General features: G+C 43.1%; 1 protein-coding gene across 3 annotated transcripts in view; it reads left to right on the forward strand.

The window, feature by feature from the left end:
• The first annotated feature begins 328 nt into the window (after positions 1-328).
• SMCO4 (single-pass membrane protein with coiled-coil domains 4) overlaps positions 329-13,578 on the forward strand; it is a 31,127-nt gene continuing 17,877 nt past the window's right edge. The window contains exon 1 of one of the 3 annotated variants that reach the window (XM_054812711.1): positions 329-595. The gene's annotated coding sequence lies outside the window, so the exon portion shown is untranslated. Of the gene's footprint in view, positions 596-854; positions 1,088-13,578 lie in introns of those variants that run through there. The other 2 variants (XM_054812712.1, XM_054812713.1) reach the window with 2 other exon arrangements.

The raw sequence follows: 13,578 nt of genomic DNA on the forward strand, positions 1-13,578 counted from the left end.
CCCACACAGCCAGCGGGAGGACACCTGAGAGCTCCGAGCCAGGAGTGAGATCGGGTGTACCTCACCCAACTTCACAGCCGCTGGGGGCTTCCCTCTTCAGGCGGGCACTTCTCGCCTCCCTGCGGGCCACCGGCTCCCGTCCGCCGCGGCGGGCGCTGAGGGGCGGCAGCGACTCTTCGCGCCTCGTCCCTCAGCTTCCCGCCCTTGGGGCCGAGCTCCCCTGAGCGCCCCACGCGCCGCCGCAGGAGGGGGGCGGATTGCGTCCTCGCAGCGGCCGCAGCGCAGCCGCGGCTGGGGGGACCGGGGCGAGGCTCGGGGGCAGCGGGTCCCTCGGCGTGCGGCAGAGGGCGCCCCGCATTCCGCCAGAGCGGGGCCGGGAGGAGCCTCCGGCGCGGTGCGGCTCGGCGCGGCCGGGGAAGGAGAGAGAGAGAGGGAGGGAGGTGCCACGTCCTCTGCGCCGAGCGGCGAGGGAAGCCAGCCTGCGCCTCAGCCCCACGTGTGGCGGAGCGGGGAAGTTGCCGGCAGCGAACTCGGACTCTGCCCCTCTCCCGCCGCTGCCCGTCTCTTCCCGTCCCTCGGGTGAGCGCAACTCCAAGTAAGCGCGTGCGGCGGCCCGCTCCCGCCCGCTGTCCCGTGGGAGGCCGGCGGGGCGGTGGGTGCGGGCGGCAGCGGAGTGCCGGAGGCGTTGGGAAGGGGGCGGTGGGGAGCGCTGAGGGGCCGCGGTTCGAGCCCGCGGTATCCCCGCGGGAGCCGCGGGGCAGCGGGCTCAGCTCCCGGGCGGGCCAACTTCCTACGGACTTTGGCTCCGAGCTCTCCTTCCCGGGGCAGCGGCAGTGGCCCGGCTGCCGAGGCGCCGCTGTTGAAAACGGAAAGTTGTAAAAGCCGGTGCGCGGGCTGGGTGCCGCGGCGGAGAGCCAGGAGGCGAGCGTGGTTCGTCTGCGGCGGGCGGGCGGGCGAGCGAGAGCCGCCGCCTCAGCGTGTGTAGCGAAGGGGGGGCCGCGGGCGGCTCGGGGCGCCCTCCTGGCGTCTCTCCGCGGGCCGGTCCAGCTGGCGGCTGGCTCCCAGCCCTGGAACGAAACCGCCTCAGGTAGAGATCCCGCTGCGGGGGAGGCCCGTGCGGCGCCGGTCCCGCCGCTCCGGGCGGGGAGCTCAGGTGTGCCGCCGGCTTAGCGGAGCAGGAGGCGCGCCGCCGGGCCACGCCGTTGGGGTGGAATCGCAGCCCTTGAGAAGCACTGCTGAGAGATTAATGAAGAAAATAACTCTTAAAAAGAGTCGCAAAAGACTTTCAGATTTTGTGGGTTTGCCTTTTTTTTTTTTTTTTCCCTTCTTAATTTCGGTTCCCCGGTCGCGACTACAATTGTGCTGAGAAACGACCGAGACCTGTGTTTAAACAGCCTATGGAAAAATATTCTTAGGAAAGCATTAAAAGCTGACCCAGGAAAAAAATCAAGATAATCCGTTCTGAATGTAAAAATGTGGCTTTTGTCTCTTTTTTTCTTTCTTTTTTTTTTAAGCACCGTGTCTTCATTTGTGTGTGTTTTCTTCCTGTGATGTGCTGATGTGAGTTCAGTTCGTAGCTTTTTGGTTCTCCTTATTGTTGGTTACCTAAAAAAAAAAAATTGTTTTCTGTTATGTTTCTGAACCAGTTATGGTTCAAACCTTCTTTTAAAGCAGTAGAGAAAATAAATGTTCTTATGTCACAGAGATTTTAATTCCAGGGTCCCAATCCTGCCTGAAATATGTATGAGCATTTTTATCGGTCTGTGTGGTACTGCCCTAGGTTGGAACCTCCTGGGGCTTCCATGTTTCTCTCAGTTTTGAAAATGTGATTGTCAGTTATTTTTAGCTTGTTAAAAATTTCCTCCTTTAAATGAACCAGAAGTCTTGTAGGAATTCCCTGATGCCCTGTTAAAAAACAGTGAAATGAGTTTCTCATTAGTACATTTTTAATAACTTTTTGCTCTCCCTCTGTCTCTTAACTGCCTTTTAGTGGGCTATTTATAACATACAGACCTCCTAAACTGAAGTTAAGAAGGAAGCTGATTTTAGGCTGTTCTCAACCTTTGTAGGTAGAAATTAAACTGATCTTTGTCAGATAAATGAACTGCTCCTTGTCACAGCAATTTTAGCTGCTGCTTTCCCTCGTGCTTTGTGGGAAACTGAGAAGGGACACCTACCAACAGGAATTTTGTGTGCAGCTGTCGAATACCCCTTATCACATCGGAAACTCTAGGAACTACCTATTTCTTTAGTGCTTTTTCCAGTGCGGACTTGCACAGGTCCCTTATTCTGCTCCTCAAGAGGGTTTTCGCGGAGCTGTTGGCCACAAATGCAGGGTGGTAGAGAAGAGCATGGACAGCACCGGCAGACATACAGAGCTAAAGAGAAACCACTTACAGAGCTGGGCATCTTCAGATGCTGCCAGGGTGGACATCGGAAAGCCCTCCTTCTAGGGAGTCCTTGGCATGCTTAAACACTCTTTTGGGATGTGATTGGTGTTCACAGACTGATGGGACTGCTTTGTGTGCAACATAAGATATTTAGCAGTGGCTGCATGCCCATACCTCCTGTCTGTGGAACACCACCTGAACTTTGAAGCTACCCCAGAACGTCAGATTGCATAGAAATAGCCTTGTGTGATGTGACAACCCTCAGTCACACTCCCTAGCTGATCACAGGTTCGTTGCTGCTTGTTTGGAGGTGTGTACAGTAGTAGTGAGAGAGTGGACTGTTTCCTCGCTGGTTGCTGCTATATCCATTTGCTAGCAAAATAATCTTTTTTTTTTTTTTAATCTAATCATGTTTTTCCATGCATTAAATAGACAGTGAAATGCTTTTGCATATATATAAGATATACATGCTGATTAGGTGATATGAGCTGGCTTACAGGATAGTAGACAGACTGCGACTAAATGTGTTGGCCATGGCACTTAATGTGTAACGCAATGCAGTTTCTTTGTTCATTTTTGTTACAAATTTTCCTCCTCCATCCTCTTTCTCCCTTGCCTGTTACTTCGAAGCCCAACAAGGCTTTTCCCGATGGTGTGTGCACTACCAAGAAGCAGCGGTGTAGAGGAGCTGAAAGAATTTCTTGCTGAAGAGTCACAGGAGGCCTGCCCTGGTTCAGCAGGTAGCACTGCTGTCATGGGGACTGCCCTCAGAGAGAAATACATTGATCTTTTACAGTGGTATCAGGGTTTGAGAGAACTGAACACTAATTTTATCTGCTGAACTGGGCTGGGGTTTGCTTTTACTGTTACAGCTGTGCGCCAGCTATTCCCAAAGCCATCTGAGCCCTTCAAGAATGGATCTGCACCTCTTGATTCAACTACTTTGGTCCAGGTGCTTCAGAATGAAGTGGTTTCTGTTTTAGTCTCTCCATCATGCACCACAAGAACCATCTACGGGTGGACTGATGTCCATGATGTCCAACAGCAATTTCTGTTGCATGCCAGTCTAGATGTGTCTGGTTTTTGACTGATTATGGAAATACTGTCATGCTTGGAGAAATGTTCTGCAAAGAGATCTTGGCTATTGTCTTCTCTGGAGATCCTCTAAGGTTGATTGCTGTACAGGGCCACCAGAGCAACAGCAGGGCTGCTCTGTAAGACTGCAAGTTCTGTAACAGGTGGCATTTTTTTCACAAGGTAAGAGATCCTGAGGGGTCTCCATGATTGTGCTGTTCTGTGTTGCTCCCTTTTCGGTTTTTTGAGGGGTTTTTTTGGGTTTTTTTTAATTATTGCAGTATCAGCTTTCCAGTAAGTGCTCTGTGAAGCTGAGAAGTTACCTTCCTTTCTGCCCATTATGGGAAAGAGTTATGTTGACAGATGTGGGCTGTGTGAGGATTTGCTTAGCTCTTAATCCTGTTTGTGGCTAATAGGCCATGCAGGAAGGGCATCTCTTTCAGTATATAAAGGTCTTAACTGCTTGCTACCTTAGGGAAATGTGTTGTTAAAATGCTGTAATTGTCTTAGCAGTAGTGGTGGACCATGAGGTTGTTGAAGTAAAACTCTGCAACAGTGCAGGCTTCCTCCCCTCCTGCTTTTTTTTTTTTTTTTTGAGAGAGAGATTTTTACTTGCTAAGACAAACCCTAAAATAATTGCTGTAGGCAATAGAGGAAGCAGGCTTTGTATGTTGAATGTGGCAAACAGCCAGTGATTAGATATTTGTGAGCCTTTTAGGCACACGTGTATCTTGAGGGGATGAGAATGTGTGATAATATTCTCTTTGTTGTCTTTTGCCCTACCACTAGTTTAGTTTCAGGATTTTTTTTTTTGTCTTCTCAATACTGCTGTGTTTGATTTCTTGTACGCCCTTTCTAGTTGTAAAGAAGTTAGTCACTTCTTTCTCTCTTTAAAATGCGAGTTCTTCAGATGTCAATGTGACTAGAAGTTTCTGACCACTTTTGTCATTAGAAGTCTAGTAGAATTTCTAGAAGCATAGGGCATGCCCCAATCGAATTATTCTGTATTAAAGTTCTGAAAGTATAAGCATATTTTTAAGTATACTAGCAACTTGGCAGAGAATTCTCTGTCTAGGCCATCAGTATGCTGATCAAAACTAATCTAAATAAATAGTGTGTAGTGATAGGGCTTTCCCCTGCAGTTTCATGTGAGTGTAGAAAACACCACTTTCCACTCTGTATAATTAATGTATGCTATTTAAGCAGCTACTTTATTAAAGATGGGGGCTACATTCTTGGGATCAAAGGAGTTACATTGTGTAGTTTGCAGTGAGATTATCTGGAGCTGAAAAGCTTCTGAGCAAAGTAACTGCTTGTGTTCCAATTTGCTAATGTGCAATACTAAAGGCATGTACAAGATAGCGACCTGAGTTCCATGTTATCCAAATGTTGGGTGGAGTATGTTGATAAAACCAGAAACCAGAGCTGTGTTTGTAGATGCAAGATGGAGGATGATTTGTGACACCAACTTGCGGTATACGAGACACTTGGATTTTTAGGTTTCTCTCGAGCAAAGGTTGCTAACAGTGCCAAAATACTTGTATTTTCACCTTCATATCAAGTCCTATCTATAACAGCTGCAAGGAAGGCTGCTTCTGTGGCCACAATGTATTCTCTCTCTAATTGACTTATAAAAATCAGACACAATAATGAGACTCAGTGAAAGTGTCAATCTTGAGGGATTCTTTTTTTTTTCTTTAAACAGGTGGTAACAATAATACTGTTTTTTTTCTCAGCCCTTTGCAGGTGCCTGTGGACTTCTTTTCTAGGTCCCTTCATCTCAGGAAGTCTGACTGCATACAGAGTGGGTGGGTTCTGGCCCACTCAGGTGGGTAATGACTTTCTGCATTATGGCAGAAGGTCAGAGGAGAGGAATGTACAAGTTTTTGTGAAATGGCCAGATGTGCGGTAGCAGGAATTATGAAACTCGTTATCGGACTTACCAATGCCTGCAAACCAGGCTAGAACATGAACTCGTGACTAGTGCCTTAAGCCTTAGTGCTAGCTAGCCTCTTATCTGCTCCCTTTCATGATTTTTATTTTATCTTGTTTGAATCGCGCATGTTTTCCATTAGACTTTTTTCTAATGATCCTTTTCTTTGCACTCTAGTTATCTGTATTTTAATTTCCTTTTTACCCCCAGCTGTTCTTTGTCAGTTTGTCTGATTTTTTTTAACTTGCATCGTTAGATTTTTCTCCTTCTGTACACCGCCCTCCCCCCCATGTTGTTTACATTTGTTCTTCCTTTATTCATCATCTTATATTTTTGCCCTTTAAACTCTTGTCCTTAGAGGAACCAGTTTTACTCTTGGAGACCAGCCCTTTGTTATTGATTGCCAGCTGCTTTTATTGAAACTAATTTGCATTCTCTGCTCTTATTGTGCTAGACGGAGGACTAGTGATTTTGAGTAAAGCTCTTTCCCCAAAGGCTTTGCTCAGAAATTGTCTCTGTATTTCACAAAAAGAGTGGAAAATAAAGAGCAGCGTCAGTGCAAAAGCTGCTTCTGCCTAAACCAATGTGTTTGTGTCTTTGTCACATGAAGGGTAGAAATGTGGCCTGCCTTGCTGCAGGCACAAATGACTTCTCCAGACTGAAATGAGCTGGTGGGGTGGTGGGAGTGCAGAATGATGTAGCCTTATATTTACTTATGGGCACCTCTTCAACTCTAGCAGTAACAAAGCAAATCCATTTTGATTTGGATTGTGTATTGCCTTGGTACTTCTGTTTACAAGCACTTATGTAGCTGTGACTTTTTTTTTGGGGGGGGGCCATAGGCATCTCTAAAAAAACTTATTAAGAGTAAAGATATACTACGGTTAAAGAGTTGTGGCTGCGTGATGGTAAACTTGGAAAAAAATCAAATCAGAGCAGGTGGCTGAGGGAGCTTCAATGCTTGAAGTACTATCCACCTTCAGCTAGGCTCCTTGATACGGGTCTTTAATAAGGCTCCTTGAGCCTTATTAATTGCTAAATATAAAACCCTTGTGTTCAGGCCATGTTGATTTTGGGCTTTGTATCATGCTAGAGGTATGGATAGTCATGATTTGGATGTACCAAACCTCAGGGTGTATATCTATCTCCTCAGGCTGCTTTCTGTTTATAAATTGGTCTCACTGCTTTTTCACCCAACCTCTGTTTTTGTTTGACACCTTGGCTTCATTTGTATAGTTGGAAAGGAGTTCTCTGACCATGGTACAGTGCTTAGTATCAGGTCTGGAGAGGAGGTGTGCTGTATAAATCCATTACTAAACCTCACTCCAGAATGTGTGTTCCTAGCGTGTCTGCTTACTGGTAGTTAGATGTCAATAGCACCTTACACTTTATATAGCATCATTGCATCATGAAAGATCTTGTGCTTGTCTTTGACGCCCAACTAGAAGGATAAAAAAAATAAGGAATGTTTGAGTGAAGCTGCAGGATGCAGCTTTTAGTTATAAAAGTGCACCCTCAAACATACCTTAGGTACATGGCTGTTGTGATACAAATAAGATTCAAGATCCCAGAGCCTTTTATTAGATCTTACTGGTGCCAGCATAAAATAATGGCTCTGAGCCTGCAGCCATGCCACAAAAAGACTCAGGGAATTCACCTGTAGTTGTTTGGTTTTGCAAACTTAGGTCTGCTCAGAAACCAATACACTTACTGTAATGTGTATCATCATCAACCCACCATCACAGTGCAGCCTACTATGGATGGGAGAGCATACAGTTAAACTGTAGCATAGTTTAGGACAAAAACTAAAGCATAAACATCTGTCTTAAATGGCTTTGAGGGGTTTAGGTGGTGAGGCTGCATACCATCAGAAAAATTCTACTGAATTGATGCTGTGGCTTGCAGTTACACTATTATAATCTATGAAGTATGTTTGAAGGCTTGGAGACTTGGAGTTACTTGTGGTTAAGGGCCTTTGCATGGAGAAAAGGGGTGCAAGTCAACTTCTTACCTAAATATTTGGGTTTGATACTGTTATTCAGAAGTCTTGATGCTAGTCCTTGCTGCTGAATTGTGATTATTTCAGTCTGCAGAGCAAGCCTTAGCTAGTTTCCCTCCATTGTTTAAGTCCTTCCCACAGAGGTAAGAGAAATATTTAACAGGATAGGAAACAGTGTCTGTAAAAGTAAGATTTGCTCTGAAATCTCATTGCCTGAACTATTTTTAAGTCTTTTATATTTCTAAAAGTTGAAGCTGACTGACTTCTTTCTCTTGCCAATTTATTTAGCACATTAGCTCATTGTACAGTATTCTCCAACAAACACACTTGTGCTTTTTTTAAATGACATTATAAATTGGGGAAGAGAAACGGAAATATTTGTATACAATAATTTTATTGTTTTTTTCCATGACTTCCAGCTATAGCACTGTCTTCCTGAGTGGGAGAAAGTGAGACCTTTCTGTTCTGTGTCCAAACAGAACAAAATGCAGACGCCAATAGTAGGAGTGAGAATCCATTTGACTTTTCAAATCCTTGCCTTTGTTAGTAACAGAATGGGTTATTACTATTGAACATGATGATTTTTTTTAAAAAGAATGTTATTAAATTTAGTGTGCGCTTAAGAGGGAGGTCAGAACACCCAAAGAAACCTGTAGGAAGAAATCTTTGGAGCAAATTCAGTAACAAGCAGAAATATTCAAGTTGGTCTGTATGTCTTAACATTGATTTCCTCCTGGACTAATTATGCCCCTCCTAACACAGGGTGTAGCTATACAATGGCTGTCAGACTGACCTACACTTCCCTGCCCACACTCAAATAATTAGAGAGGAGTTGGATCTTCTCTGTAAGCCTTCTAGCTTTGTTATTTCAGTGCTGTGCTCAATTTAAAATGCAGTGCTGAGAGACTGGCCTTTTTAGCTTAGACACAGCACCAGTCTAACAAATCACTGCAGCTTTTGAACTGGAGCTGGTTTGCATCTGATATTCTCTGAACAGGAGGGAGGAGGATTGGGTCTGCCTGTGGTGTACCACCCTGTCATGCCTCATGACTGGTTCTGGGAAATCAAAGCTGTTGACAGCTGGCTTAGCTGTTTTTTCATGTTCCCTTCCTTGTTCTCTGTGTGTGCTCCTGAGATACCCAACTGCCAGTGGGAGGTTAATCTCAGCTGTCCTTTGTGACTTTGAGAAACTTCTGGGGGTTTTTTATTTGAGGGAGTGTGTTGGGTTTTTTGGGTGGGTTTTTTGTTGTTGTTGTTAGTTTGGTTTGGGGGGTTTTTGGAAGAAGATACCTGTGCACTTGATGCTTAAATTCTTAATATCTGGACGTGTTTTCTTGGCAAAGATTGGTTTTCCAGTGCCTCTCACAACAGTGAAAAGAACCCACTGGCCCCCAAAGCTGTTCTACTTAACGCACTTCCTTGACCTTTTCAACCACTTCGTGCTTTTGCAAGGATATAATCCTGGATATTTTACATATCCCATGTTGCTGAACTAAATCACAATTTTAGGGTTTTGAGAGGTGTGAGCTTTGATGATAAATGCGTATTTTCCCCCTGTATAACTTTATACTCTGTGCTGGGCACTCCTGAAGGAGAAATTCAGTGTGAAGAGAGGTCTTCTGACAATTTTGGCCTTAGCAACCCTTAGAAGCACAGGAAAGGAAGAATTAAAGGAAAGAGCTGCAATGTGCAGTCTGAAGAATTAACATCAGTATTTTCAGTTCTTTTTCGTATAATGTAAGGAAAGGGGTGACTGGAGGAAGAGATCTTTCCTGTGGTACTAGCAGAGAAGCACAGACAGTATTTGAGAGCCAGATAGGCCCCACCAGCAGAAGCAGCATATTACGCTGTAGAAGCATTCTGGGCTGTGATCGGTATTCTAAAATACAGTTTAAGAAACAGTCAACAAAATACGTTTCCAGGGGTTGAAAAGACTTCCAGGTGGTGATGCCTCTTCATCTGTAAGCTTCAAATGTATTTGATAATCCCCATATAATGCAATTCAAAAGTATTTTTAAGCTTAACTTTATTTTAATTAAAAAGAGGCATCATGGCAGGATATTCCACATTGTATATTTGATGAACAACATACACTCTTTGGATAAATGACCAAAACCTTTGCTATATGGCATTTATTTGCCACTGTCATCTGTGGCAAATGTTAGTTGTTGCTGGTGTTTTTTCTGTTTTGTGAAATGAGTGAGTATGAATTTTTCTGTGAATATTTTAGTTCTGTGAATGTTTTTATTCATTGTGTGAAAATAACACGATGCTGTGTTACTAAAAATAAAATTTAGGTTGTAGGCATATATTGTAATGTTATCTGCTTTTTTTTCTTTCTATAGGAAATACAGTAGATGCTGAAGGTTTGTTGAACTTGGGGAGGGAATATAGTTGCTTTCCAAAATAAATACTATTTATGAAAGTTTATTTCAAGTTATCCACAGGAGAGTGAACATGCAAGGAGGGGGTATATGTTTTCTTTGGAACATATGTTTGCAAAATGTATTTCTAAAGGTTGCTGATCTGTTTCCTGCCTAGGAAGTCAAGGAAGTCAAAGAGAGAAGGAGATATGGACATATCTGTTACTTCAGTGCTGTGGTGTTCCTATGATTTCCATCTCCTACGCAGTTACAAGCTCTGCAGGAAAGGGATATGTGACTTGTGTTGAGAACTTTCAGGTTTCCTGTATCGCTGAGCAAGCTGGTTTCTGGCTGAGCCAGTTAACTTTTACTGCTGGGCCATCTTACTTTCCATTGCCCTGGAAAATTTGTGATCTCCACTGTTCCTGACCACCCTGGATAGGTAGTGATCTCTTCCCTCCAGACTCACAATACCAGCAGTGTAGCGGCATTAGCTATGTGCAAGTCCCTTTGAATTCTGCTGTCAGTTGTATTTCTTGTGAATAAAGTGTTGCTGTTACAGAATTCCAGGGAGCCCTGAATATAAACGTATCAATTATGTGTCAACACAACAGCATCTGTCGTTGAAATTGGGTATCATTTATTTGGCATCAGCATAGCAAAGATTTGGCTGACAGCCAGAGTAAAATATTCCAGCAGAAACTGCTGCAACAGGAGCCATCTCTGAAGTAATTCTCTGAAATTCAGGTGCTCTAACATAATCTTTTAATGAATTCTTAAGACATTAGGGACCTTAAGCAAAAAGCCTTTCAGGTTCCATGTTCTTGTTTACATTTATTTCTTTTTCATGTCCTTTTTTTTTTTTTTTTTTTTTGATCCTGCTCTCTGAAGAGATACATATAAGGTCCTGGGATGTATATATCCTGTGATTTAATATCCTTTTTTGGCTTTCCATTTCACATACCAACACTTGTCTACATAAAAATTCCTAATGAATGCAATCAGTGATGGCTTCTTTGGGGAAACTTTGCTTAACTGTGAAAGAGGCAAGGCTTTCAAAATAGGAGAGTAAGAAATTATATCCTTTTTCTCATAAAAGATAGGTAGTTTTTTGTTGGTTTTTTTCCCTATTTTTTTCTGATTAACTTAGTCTCTCTGATCTTCCTTGCTTTTTCTTAGACCTTATCTAAGTTCATTCCACATTCCCAGAGATGCGAGTGAGTCAAAACAGTGATTTCAGAAAGTTAGGAAAGCCCCGAGTCCGTAAGACACCCCATTTGTCACGGGCCTGATTGCTATGGTTCAGTAAATATTTTAGAGTACCTGTGGGAAATTGGAAACTCGGATCACTTCGCTGGTTATGGATGATTCTTTTTCATACTTGAAGGAGGTAAAGAAGCAACTCTCTGTTTAATGGTATAGCTTGTAATAGGCAGCTCTTTGATTCTGATGTAAATAACTTGTTAAAAATTAAACCAGGAAGATCAGAGTCGGAAAGCAGAACATATGGCAGAAAGATTTGGGGTCATGTAACATATCCAAATGTTTACCTCATGTCTTTTCACTGACTAGGCTCCAAATAGTCCCTGTCCCTTCATCAAATTAAAGTTTTTCATTTGTGTGCTAAAAACCTCCTTTCTAGGAAAGTGTTAAGAACAATAAAGAGATAAAAGTAGTTGGGAGAAAATATGCATTGGATTTTCAGTGCTGGAAGAAAAGCTTGTAGAATAAAGATGAGCTTTTTTTTTTAAGGTTTTTTGTTTTGTTGGGGTTTTTTTTGTTTGTTTTCCCTGAGGTTTGAAGTCCTGTGAAGTTCAGTTTCTCTCGGAGGGGAGAGAACAATGAAAGGGAGGGAGGTCTATCGTATTCTCTGCATTTTAAATGGCTTGGTTTCTGTTTGGGTAGAAAAGAAATAGTAAATTTGGATTAACTCTGAACTTCATACTCTCAAAAGAAATCACAAATCTAGAGTTAAGTAATGAAACCTCTTTAGGAAAATCAATGCTACCTTTATCCAAGCTCAATTTATTCAAGAGGTCAACATTGCTACTGCCCTGGCATAGCTTGAATTTAATGATTAACCTCTTTGTGACTGTTCATGTAACTTCTGGCTTTCCATCTGGTACTTTATATAAGCATAAGCCAAGATGATAACAGAATGCTGTAGTAGAGTAGTGTGTGCTATTTGGGGGAAAGTCTCTTTCCATATCCTATATGCAGTATGCATCAGCTCCAGTGAAACTGAGAGAAGCCCATTAAGAAATCCGATTAGCTGTCTGCTCTCTAGATGAGTTAAAATCTCTGTCCAGTGTGGTAATCAGTGATGTCTAACTGGTAGCTTATCTGGTAATAGTGCTGTCGCCTTTTATAGAGGCACCTTCTCTTGCAGTTCTGCCAGGCATATTCATTTCAGCCACGTATAACATTGAGAGTTGAAGTGATACCCTGTAATAAATTTTAAAATCCTCTTCAGTGCTGAACCTGGCACTGTCTTGTTCTGTTGTGTTGCCCTTCCATTCAGCAGATTTCCTTGTGAGATCTAAAAGTGTCATATAAGCAGTAGCATACAAGAGGAGGGAGAGCATGCTTCGTGTGAAAGCAGTGCTGAAAAGTGCAGCATTAGGTTCAAGGTTCAAAGCAAAGTATTGTCAAGTACTAGATAGTGTGCTTGCTCTAGCGGTAATCATTTCTGTAATTTTCTGCAGGTTAAAAAAAAATCCATATAATTCTGGGAAGTAAATATGAAAAAAATTTCAAAAGCAGCTTTAGTTAATGTAAAATCTAAATTGTTTTCCTCTTAAAACGGAGAATGTGAGGAAGAGCAATTCTAATGCCAGCAGTCTTTTATGTATTTATCTCCATAAAATACTGATCTGCTGTCTGTTCCATATCCATAGATGCTCATGTGCATGGAGAGACTTGGCTGAAATCTGTGGAGCACTGTAGTAGCAACTGAGGCAAGTTGCCAGATGGGAACTGAACTTCTCATCAGCTCTTGCCACATGTACAAGTCCTGTATCTTTTGAAGGTGTTGTCTCTTGGTAGTTGTTGCTTCCCATCAGTGTTTGTTCATCTTCCATCTTTCTTTTCACTTGAAGAAGGTGAATTTTGACTGCAGGTGTCCTGATGGTTGGTTTAAGTGCCTAACGCTTCTTGTTCTTGGGATCTTGTGATCTTAGCCAGTGCTTTCTACCTTATTTTGTATGTCATTCTGAACTTGCTATTCTGAAATATATTAATATTGTGTCATTTTTGTCTAGAGGTTTATGAACAACTTTGACCTGTTGCTAGCATCCCCAGTTGTTTGAAACTTTAGCGTGCCCTCAGCGGAACTGAGATTATGCATATGGTAACAGTACAGTAGATAAAAGGCTATAGTTCTCTGTTCCTCTTCTCAAAAATCTCCTTTGTGGTTGTAGTTCTAGTTTCAAGGCTCAGTTAATTTGAAAAAAAAAAAAAAAAATCCCACTTCTCTGTTGGACAGCTGGGTAAGCAATGGTTGATGGCCTGTATCATAGGAGGAGTAAGTAGATCTAGATATGTTCTGACATCTCTAGCCCTTTGTAGGAAAAAGATGGTTCTCGGAGTCCTGCTGGAGGTGGCGTGTACTGTCCTTGCCTCCAAATCATAGAATGGTTTGAGTTGGAAGGGACCTTAAAGATCATCTAGTTCCAACCCCCCTGCCATGGGCAGGGACACCCTCCACTAGACCAGGTTGCCCAAAGCCCCATCCAACCTGGCCTTCAACACTTCCAGGGAGGGGGCATCCACATCTTCTCTGGGCAACCTGTTCCAGTGCCTCACCACCCTCACAGGGAA

This window comes from Grus americana, chromosome 1 (assembly GCF_028858705.1).
Source record: "Grus americana isolate bGruAme1 chromosome 1, bGruAme1.mat, whole genome shotgun sequence".
In the NCBI taxonomy this organism is placed as follows: domain Eukaryota; kingdom Metazoa; phylum Chordata; class Aves; order Gruiformes; family Gruidae; genus Grus; species Grus americana.